The following is a 9,357-nucleotide window of genomic DNA, read 5'->3' as shown; positions in this document are numbered from 1 at the left end:
CAGCCGCTTCTGCGCAGCCGCTTCTGCGCAGCCGCTTCTGCGCAGCCGCTTCTGCGCAGCCGCTTCTGCGCAGCCGCTTCTGCGCAGCCGCTTCTGCGCAGCCGTTCCTGCGCAGCCGTTCCTGCGCAGCCGTTCCTGCGCAGCCGTTCCTGCGCAGCCGTTCCTGCGCAGCCGTTTCTGCGCAGCCGTTTCTGCGCAGCCGTTTATGCGAAGCCGTTTATGCGCAGCCGTTTCTGCGCAGCCGTTTCTGCGCAGCCGTTTCTGCGCAGCCGTTTCTGCGCAGCCGCTTCTGCGCAGCCGCTTCTGCGCAGCCGCTTCTGCGCAGCCGCTTCTGCGCAGCCGCTTCTGCGCAGCCGCTTCTGCGCAGCCGCTTCTGCGCAGCCGCTTCTGCGCAGCCGCTTCTGCGCAGCCGCTTCTGCGCAGCCGCTTCTGCGCAGCCGCTTCTGCGCAGCCGCTTCTGCGCAGCCGCTTCTGCGCAGCCGCTTCTGCGCAGCCGCTTCTGCGCAGCCGCTTCTGCGCAGCCGCTTCTGCGCAGCCGCTTCTGCGCAGCCGCTTCGGCGCAGCCGCTTCGGCGCAGCCGCTTCGGCGCAGCCGCTCCTGCGCAGCCGCTCCTGCGCAGCCGCTCCTGCGCAGCCGCTCCTGCGCAGCCGCTTCTGCGCAGCCGTTTCTGCGCTGCCGTTTCTGCGCAGCTGCTTCTGCGCAGCTGCTTCTGCGCAGCTGTTCCTGCGCAGCCGTTCCTGCGCAGCCGTTTCTGCGCAGCCGTTTCTGCCTAGCTGTTTCTGCGCAGCCGTTTCTGCGCAGCTGTTTCTGCGCAGCCGTTTCTGCGCCGCCGTTTATGCGCAGCCGTTTATGCGCAGCCGTTTATGCGCAGCCGTTTATGCGCAGCCGTTTATGCGCAGCCGTTTATGCGCAGCCGTTTATGCGCACCCGCTTCTGCGCACCCGCTTCTGCGCACCCGCTTCTGCGCACCCGCTTCTGCGCACCCGCTTCTGCGCACCCGCTTCTGCGCACCCGCTTCTGCGCACCCGCTTCTGCGCACCCGCTTCTGCGCACCCGCTTCTGCGCACCCGCTTCTGCGCACCCGCTTCTGCGCACCCGCTTCTGCGCACCCGCTTCTGCGCACCCGCTTCTGCGCACCCGCTTCTGCGCACCCGCTTCTGCGCACCCGCTTCTGCGCAGCCGTTTCTGCGCAGCCGTTTCTGCGCAGCCGTTTCTGCGCAGCCCTGCTGCGCAGCCGTTCCTGCGCAGCCGTTCCTGCGCAGCCGTTCCTGCGCAGCCGTTCCTGCGCAGCCGTTCCTGCGCAGCCGTTCCTGCGCAGCCGTTCCTGCGCAGCCGTTCCTGCGCAGCCGTTCCTGTGCAGCCGTTCCTGCGCAGCCGTTCCTGCGCAGCCGTTCCTGCGCAGCCGTTCCTGCGCAGCCGTTCCTGCGCAGCCGTTCCTGCGCAGCCGTTCCTGCGCAGCCGTTCCTGCGCAGCCGTTCCTGCGCAGCCGTTCCTGCGCAGCTGTTCCTGCGCAGCTGTTCCTGCGCAGCTGTTCCTGCGCAGCTGTTCCTGCGCAGCTGTTCCTGCGCAGCTGTTCCTGCGCAGCAGTTCCTGCGCAGCTGTTCCTGCGCAGCTGTTCCTGCGCAGCCGTTCCTGCGCAGCCGTTCCTGCGCAGCCGTTCCTGCGCAGCCGTTCCTGCGCAGCCGTTCCTGCGCAGCCGTTCCTGCGCAGCCGTTTCTGCGCAGCCGTTTCTGCGCAGCCGTTACTGCGCAGCCGTTCCTGCGCAGCCGTTCCTGCGCAGCCGTTCCTGCGCAGCCGTTACTGCGCAGCCGTTCCTGCGCAGCCGTTCCTGCGCAGCCGTTCCTGCGCAGCCGTTCCTGCGCAGCCGTTCCTGCGCAGCCGTTCCTGCGCAGCCGTTCCTGCGCAGCAGTTCCTGCGCAGCCGCTCCTGCGCAGCCGCTCCTGCGCAGCCGTTCCTGCGCAGCCGTTCCTGCGCAGCCGTTCCTGCGCAGCCGTTCCTGCGCAGCCGTTCCTGCGCAGCCGTTCCTGCGCAGCCGTTTATGCGCAGCCGTTTATGCGCAGCCGTTTATGCGCAGCCGTTTATGCGCAGCCGTTTCTGCGCAGCCGTTTCTGCGCAGCCGTTTCTGCGCAGCCGTTTCTGCGCAGCCGTTTCTGCGCAGCCGCTTCTGCGCAGCCGCTTCTGCGCAGCCGCTTCTGCGCAGCCGCTTCTGCGCAGCCGCTTCTGCGCAGCCGCTTCTGCGCAGCCGCTTCTGCGCAGCCGCTTCTGCGCAGCCGCTTCTGCGCAGCCGCTTCTGCGCAGCCGCTTCTGCGCAGCCGCTTCTGCGCAGCCGCTTCTGCGCAGCCGCTTCTGCGCAGCCGCTTCTGCGCAGCCGCTTCTGCGCAGCCGCTTCTGCGCAGCCGCTTCTGCGCAGCCGCTTCTGCGCAGCCGCTTCTGCGCAGCCGCTTCTGCGCAGCCGCTTCTGCGCAGCCGCTTCTGCGCAGCCGCTTCTGCGCAGCCGCTTCTGCGCAGCCGCTTCTGCGCAGCCGCTCCTGCGCAGCCGCTCCTGCGCAGCCGCTTCGGCGCAGCCGCTCCTGCGCAGCCGTTTCTGCGCAGCCGCTCCTGCGCAGCCGCTCCTGCGCAGCCGCTCCTGCGCAGCCGCTCCTGCGCAGCCGCTCCTGCGCAGCCGCTCCTGCGCAGCCGTTTCTGCGCAGCCGTTCCTGCGCAGCCGTTCCTGCGCAGCCGTTCCTGCGCAGCCGTTCCTGCGCAGCCGTTCCTGCGCAGCCGTTTCTGCGCAGCCGTTTCTGCGCAGCCGTTTCTGCGCAGCCGTTCCTGCGCAGCCGTTCCTGCGCAGCCGTTCCTGCGCAGCCGTTCCTGCGCAGCCGTTCCTGCGCAGCCGTTCCTGCGCAGCCGTTCCTGCGCAGCCGTTCCTGCGCAGCCGTTCCTGCGCAGCCGTTCCTGCGCAGCCGTTCCTGCGCAGCCGTTCCTGCGCAGCCGTTCCTGCGCAGCCGTTCCTGCGCAGCCGTTCCTGCGCAGCCGTTCCTGCGCAGCCGTTCCTGCGCAGCCGTTTATGCGCAGCCGTTTATGCGCAGCCGTTTCCGCGCAGCCGTTTCCGCGCAGCCGTTTCCGCGCAGCCGTTTCCGCGCAGCCGCTTCCGCGCAGCCGCTTCCGCGCAGCCGCTTCCGCGCAGCCGCTTCTGCGCAGCCGCTTCTGCGCAGCCGCTTCTGCGCAGCCGCCTCTGCGCAGCCGCCTCTGCGCAGCCGCTTCTGCGCAGCCGCTTCTGCGCAGCCGTTTCTGCGCAGCCGTTTCTGCGCAGCCGCTGCTGCGCAGCCGTTTCTGCGAAGCCGTTCCTGCGCAGCCGTTCCTGCGCAGCCGTTCCTGCGCAGCCGTTTCTGCGCAGCCGCTTCTGCGCAGCCGCTTCTGCGCAGCCGCTTCTGCGCAGCCGCTTCTGCGCAGCCGCTTCTACGCAGCCGTTTCTGCGCAGCCGCTTCTGCGCAGCCGCTTCTGCGCAGCCGTTTCTGCGCAGCCGCTTCTGCGCAGCCGCTTCTGCGCAGCTGTTCCTGCGCAGCTGTTCCTGCGCAGCCGTTCCTGCGCAGCCGTTTCTGCCTAGCCGTTTCTGCGCAGCCGTTTCTGCGCAGCCGTTTCGGCGCAGCCGTTTCGGCGCAGCCGTTACTGCGCAGCCGTTTATGCGCAGCCGTTTCTGCGCAGCCGTTTCTGCGCAGCCGCTTCTGCGCAGCCGCTTCTGCGCAGCCGCTTCTGCGCAGCCGCTTCTGCGCAGCCGCTTCTGCGCAGCCGCTTCTGCGCAGCCGCTTCTGCGCAGCCGCTTCTGCGCAGCCGCTTCTGCGCAGCCGCTTCTGCGCAGCCGCTTCTGCGCAGCCGCTTCTGCGCAGCCGCTTCTGCGCAGCCGCTTCTGCGCAGCCGCTTCTGCGCAGCCGCTTCTGCGCAGCCGCTTCTGCGCAGCCGCTTCTGCGCAGCCGCATCTGCGCAGCCGCTTCTGCGCAGCCGCTTCTGCGCAGCCGCTTCTGCGCAGCCGCTTCTGCGCAGCCGCTTCTGCGCAGCCGCTTCTGCGCAGCCGCTTCTGCGCAGCCGCTTCTGCGCAGCCGCTTCTGCGCAGCCGCTTCTGCGCAGCCGCTTCTGCGCAGCCGCTCCTGCGCAGCCGCTCCTGCGCAGCCGCTCCTGCGCAGCCGCTTCGGCGCAGCCGCTCCTGCGCAGCCGTTTCTGCGCAGCCGCTCCTGCGCAGCCGCTCCTGCGCAGCCGCTCCTGCGCAGCCGCTCCTGCGCAGCCGCTCCTGCGCAGCCGCTCCTGCGCAGCCGCTCCTGCGCAGCCGTTTCTGCGCAGCCGTTTCTGCGCAGCCGTTTCTGCGCAGCCCTGCTGCGCAGCCGTTCCTGCGCAGCCGTTCCTGCGCAGCCGTTCCTGCGCAGCCGTTCCTGCGCAGCCGTTCCTGCGCAGCCGTTCCTGCGCAGCCGTTCCTGCGCAGCCGTTCCTGCGCAGCCGTTCCTGCGCAGCCGTTCCTGCGCAGCCGTTCCTGCGCAGCCGTTCCTGCGCAGCCGTTCCTGCGCAGCCGTTCCTGCGCAGCCGTTTCTGCGCAGCCGTTCCTGCGCAGCCGTTCCTGCGCAGCCGTTCCTGCGCAGCCGTTCCTGCGCAGCCGTTCCTGCGCAGCCGTTCCTGCGCAGCCGTTCCTGCGCAGCCGTTCCTGCGCAGCTGTTCCTGCGCAGCAGTTCCTGCGCAGCCGTTCCTGCGCAGCCGTTCCTGCGCAGCCGTTCCTGCGCAGCCGTTCCTGCGCAGCCGTTCCTGCGCAGCCGTTCCTGCGCAGCCGTTCCTGCGCAGCCGTTCCTGCGCAGCCGTTTCTGCGCAGCCGTTTCTGCGCAGCCGTTACTGCGCAGCCGTTACTGCGCAGCCGTTCCTGCGCAGCCGTTCCTGCGCAGCCGTTCCTGCGCAGCCGTTACTGCGCAGCCGTTCCTGCGCAGCCGTTCCTGCGCAGCCGTTCCTGCGCAGCCGTTCCTGCGCAGCCGTTCCTGCGCAGCCGTTCCTGCGCAGCCGTTCCTGCGCAGCAGTTCCTGCGCAGCTGCTCCTGCGCAGCCGTTCCTGCGCAGCCGTTCCTGCGCAGCCGTTCCTGCGCAGCCGTTCCTGCGCAGCCGTTCCTGCGCAGCCGTTCCTGCGCAGCCGTTCCTGCGCAGCCGTTTATGCGCAGCCGTTTATGCGCAGCCGTTTATGCGCAGCCGTTTATGCGCAGCCGTTTATGCGCAGCCGTTTCTGCGCAGCCGTTTCTGCGCAGCCGTTTCTGCGCAGCCGCTTCTGCGCAGCCGCTTCTGCGCAGCCGCTTCTGCGCAGCCGCTTCTGCGCAGCCGCTTCTGCGCAGCCGCTTCTGCGCAGCCGCTTCTGCGCAGCCGCTTCTGCGCAGCCGCTTCTGCGCAGCCGCTTCTGCGCAGCCGCTTCTGCGCAGCCGCTTCTGCGCAGCCGCTTCTGCGCAGCCGCTTCTGCGCAGCCGCTTCTGCGCAGCCGCTTCTGCGCAGCCGCTTCTGCGCAGCCGCTTCTGCGCAGCCGCTTCTGCGCAGCCGCTTCTGCGCAGCCGCTTCTGCGCAGCCGCTTCTGCGCAGCCGCTTCTGCGCAGCCGCTCCTGCGCAGCCGCTCCTGCGCAGCCGCTTCGGCGCAGCCGCTCCTGCGCAGCCGTTTCTGCGCAGCCGCTCCTGCGCAGCCGCTCCTGCGCAGCCGCTCCTGCGCAGCCGCTCCTGCGCAGCCGCTCCTGCGCAGCCGCTCCTGCGCAGCCGTTTCTGCGCAGCCGTTCCTGCGCAGCCGTTCCTGCGCAGCCGTTCCTGCGCAGCCGTTCCTGCGCAGCCGTTTCTGCGCAGCCGTTTCTGCGCAGCCGTTTCTGCGCAGCCGTTTCTGCGCAGCCGTTCCTGCGCAGCCGTTCCTGCGCAGCCGTTCCTGCGCGGCCGTTCCTGCGCGGCCGTTCCTGCGCGGCCGTTCCTGCGCGGCCGTTCCTGCGCGGCCGTTCCTGCGCGGCCGTTCCTGCGCGGCCGTTCCTGCGCGGCCGTTCCTGCGCAGCCGTTCCTGCGCAGCCGTTCCTGCGCAGCCGTTCCTGCGCAGCCGTTCCTGCGCAGCCGTTCCTGCGCAGCCGTTCCTGCGCAGCCGTTTATGCGCAGCCGTTTCCGCGCAGCCGTTTCCGCGCAGCCGTTTCCGCGCAGCCGCTTCCGCGCAGCCGCTTCCGCGCAGCCGCTTCTGCGCAGCCGCTTCTGCGCAGCCGCTTCTGCGCAGCCGCTTCTGCGCAGCCGCCTCTGCGCAGCCGCCTCTGCGCAGCCGCTTCTGCGCAGCCGCTTCTGCGCAGCCGCTTCTGCGCAGCCGCTTCTGCGCAGCCGTTTCTGCGCAGCCGTTTCTGCGCAGCCGCTGCTGCGCAGCCGTTTCTGCGAAGCCGTTCCTGCGCAGCCGTTCCTGCGCAGCCGTTCCTGCGCAGCCGTTTCTGCGCAGCCGCTTCTGCGCAGCCGCTTCTGCGCAGCCGCTTCTGCGCAGCCGCTTCTGCGCAGCCGCTTCTGCGCAGCCGCTTCTGCGCAGCCGTTTCTGCGCAGCCGCTTCTGCGCAGCCGCTTCTGCGCAGCCGTTTCTGCGCAGCCGCTTCTGCGCAGCTGTTTCTGCGCAGCTGTTCCTGCGCAGCTGTTCCTGCGCAGCTGTTCCTGCGCAGCTGTTTCTGCCTAGCCGTTTCTGCGCAGCCGTTTCTGCGCAGCCGTTTCGGCGCAGCCGTTTCGGCGCAGCCGTTACTGCGCAGCCGTTTATGCGCAGCCGTTTCTGCGCAGCCGTTTCTGCGCAGCCGTTTCTGCGCAGCCGTTTCTGCGCAGCCGCTTCTGCGCAGCCGCTTCTGCGCAGCCGCTTCTGCGCAGCCGCTTCTGCGCAGCCGCTTCTGCGCAGCCGTTTCTGCGCAGCCGTTGCTGCGCAGCCGTTTCTGCGCAGCCGTTTCTGCGCAGGCGCTACTGCGCAGCCGCTTCTGCGCAGCCGCTTCTGCGCAGCCGCTTCTGCGCAGCCGCTTCTGCGCAGCCGCTTCTGCGCAGCCGTTCCTGCGCAGCCGTTCCTGCGCAGCCGTTCCTGCGCAGCCGTTCCTGCGCAGCCGTTTATGCGCAGCCGTTTATGCGCAGCCGTTTATGCGCAGCCGTTTCTGCGCAGCCGTTTCTGCGCAGCCGTTTATGCGCAGCCGTTTATGCGCAGCCGTTTCTGCGCAGCCGTTTCTGCGCAGCCGTTTCTGCGCAGCCGTTGCTGCGCAGCCGTTTCTGCGCAGCCGTTTCTGCGCAGCCGCTTCTGCGCAGCCGCTTCTGCGCAGCCGCTTCTGCGCAGCCGCTTCTGCGCAGCCGCTTCTGCGCAGCCGCTTCTGCGCAGCCGCTTCTGCGCAGCCGCTTCTGCGCAGCCGCTTCTGCGCAGCCGCTTCTGCGCAGCCGCTTCTGCGCAGCCGCTTCTGCGCAGCCGCTTCTGCGCAGCCGCTTCTGCGCAGCCGCTTCTGCGCAGCCGCTTCTGCGCAGCCGTTCCTGCGCAGCCGTTCCTGCGCAGCCGTTCCTGCGCAGCCGTTCCTGCGCAGCCGTTCCTGCGCAGCCGTTCCTGCGCAGCCGTTCCTGAGCAGCCGTTCCTGCGCAGCCGCTTCTGCGCAGCCGCTTCTGCGCAGCCGCTTCTGCGCAGCCGCTTCTGCGCAGCCGCTTCTGCGCAGCCGCTTCTGCGCAGCCGCTTCTGCGCAGCCGCTTCTGCGCAGCCGCTTCTGCGCAGCCGCTTCTGCGCAGCCGCTTCTGCGCAGCCGCTTCTGCGCAGCCGCTTCTGCGCAGCCGCTTCTGCGCAGCCGCTTCTGCGCAGCCGCTTCTGCGCAGCCGCTTCTGCGCAGCCGCTTCTGCGCAGCCGTTTCTGCGCAGCCGTTCCTGCGCAGCCGTTCCTGCGCAGCCGTTCCTGCGCAGCCGTTCCTGCGCAGCCGTTCCTGCGCAGCCGTTCCTGCGCAGCCGTTCCTGCGCAGCCGTTTTTGCGCAGCCGTTCCTGCGCAGCCGTTCCTGCGCAGCCGTTCCTGCGCAGCCGTTCCTGCGCAGCCGTTACTGCGCAGCCGTTTCTGCGCAGCCGTTCCTGCGCAGCCGTTCCTGCGCAGCCGTTCCTGCGCAGCCGTTCCTGCGCAGCCGTTCCTGCGCAGCCGTTCCTGCGCAGCCGTTCCTGCGCAGCCGTTCCTGCGCAGCCGTTCCTGCGCAGCCGTTTCTGCGCAGCCGTTTCTGCGCAGCCGTTTCTGCGCAGCCGTTCCTGCGCAGCCGTTCCTGCGCAGCCGTTCCTGCGCAGCCGTTCCTGCGCAGCCGTTCCTGCGCAGCCGTTCCTGCGCAGCCGTTCCTGCGCATCCGTTCCTGCGCAGCCGTTCATGCGCAGCCGTTCATGCGCAGCCGTTCATGCGCAGCCGTTTCTGCGCAGCCGTTTCTGCGCAGCCGTTTATGCGCAGCCGTTTCTGCGCAGCCGTTTCTGCGCAGCCGTTTCTGCGCAGCCGCTTCTGCGCAGCCGCTTCTGCGCAGCCGCTTCTGCGCAGCCGCTTCTGCGCAGCCGCTTCTGCGCAGCCGCTTCTGCGCAGCCGCTTCTGCGCAGCCGCTTCTGCGCAGCCGCTTCTGCGCACCCGCTTCTGCGCAGCCGCTTCTGCGCAGCCGCTTCTGCGCAGCCGCTTCTGCGCAGCCGCTTCTGCGCAGCCGCTTCTGCGCAGCCGCTTCTGCGCAGCCGCTTCTGCGCAGCCGCTTCTGCGCAGCCGCTTCTGCGCAGCCGCTTCTGCGCAGCCGCTTCTGCGCAGCCGCTTCTGCGCAGCCGTTCCTGCGCAGCCGTTCCTGCGCAGCCGTTCCTGCGCAGCCGTTCCTGCGCAGCCGTTCCTGCGCAGCCGTTCCTGCGGAGCCGTTCCTGCGCAGCCGTTCCTGCGCAGCCGTTCCTGCGCAGCCGTTCCTGCGCAGCCGTTTCTGCGCAGCCGTTTCTGCGCAGCCGTTCCCGCGCAGCCGTTCCCGCGCAGCCGTTCCCGCGCAGCCGTTCCCGCGCAGCCGTTCCCGCGCAGCCGTTCCCGCGCAGCCGTTCCCGCGCAGCCGTTCCCGCGCAGCCGTTTATGCGCAGCCGTTTATGCGCAGCCGTTTATGCGCAGCCGTTTCTGCGCAGCCGTTTCTGCGCAGCCGTTTCTGCCTAGCCGTTTCCGCGCAGCCGTTTCCGCGCAGCCGTTTCCGCGCAGCCGTTTCCGCGCAGCCGTTTCCGCGCAGCCGCTTCCGCGCAGCCGCTTCCGCGCAGCCGCTTCAGCGCAGCCGCTTCTGCGCAGCCGCTTCTGCGCAGCCGCTTCTGCGCAGCCGCTTCTGCGCAGCCGCTTCTGCGCAGCCGCTTCTGCGCAGCCGCTTCTGCGCAGCCGCTTCTGCGCAGCCGC

Source organism: Schistocerca nitens, unplaced genomic scaffold (genome assembly GCF_023898315.1).
Source record: "Schistocerca nitens isolate TAMUIC-IGC-003100 unplaced genomic scaffold, iqSchNite1.1 HiC_scaffold_468, whole genome shotgun sequence".
Lineage (NCBI taxonomy): Eukaryota > Metazoa > Arthropoda > Insecta > Orthoptera > Acrididae > Schistocerca > Schistocerca nitens.
The sequence above is the reverse complement of the archived record's forward strand: the minus strand, read 5'-3'. Positions refer to the sequence as shown.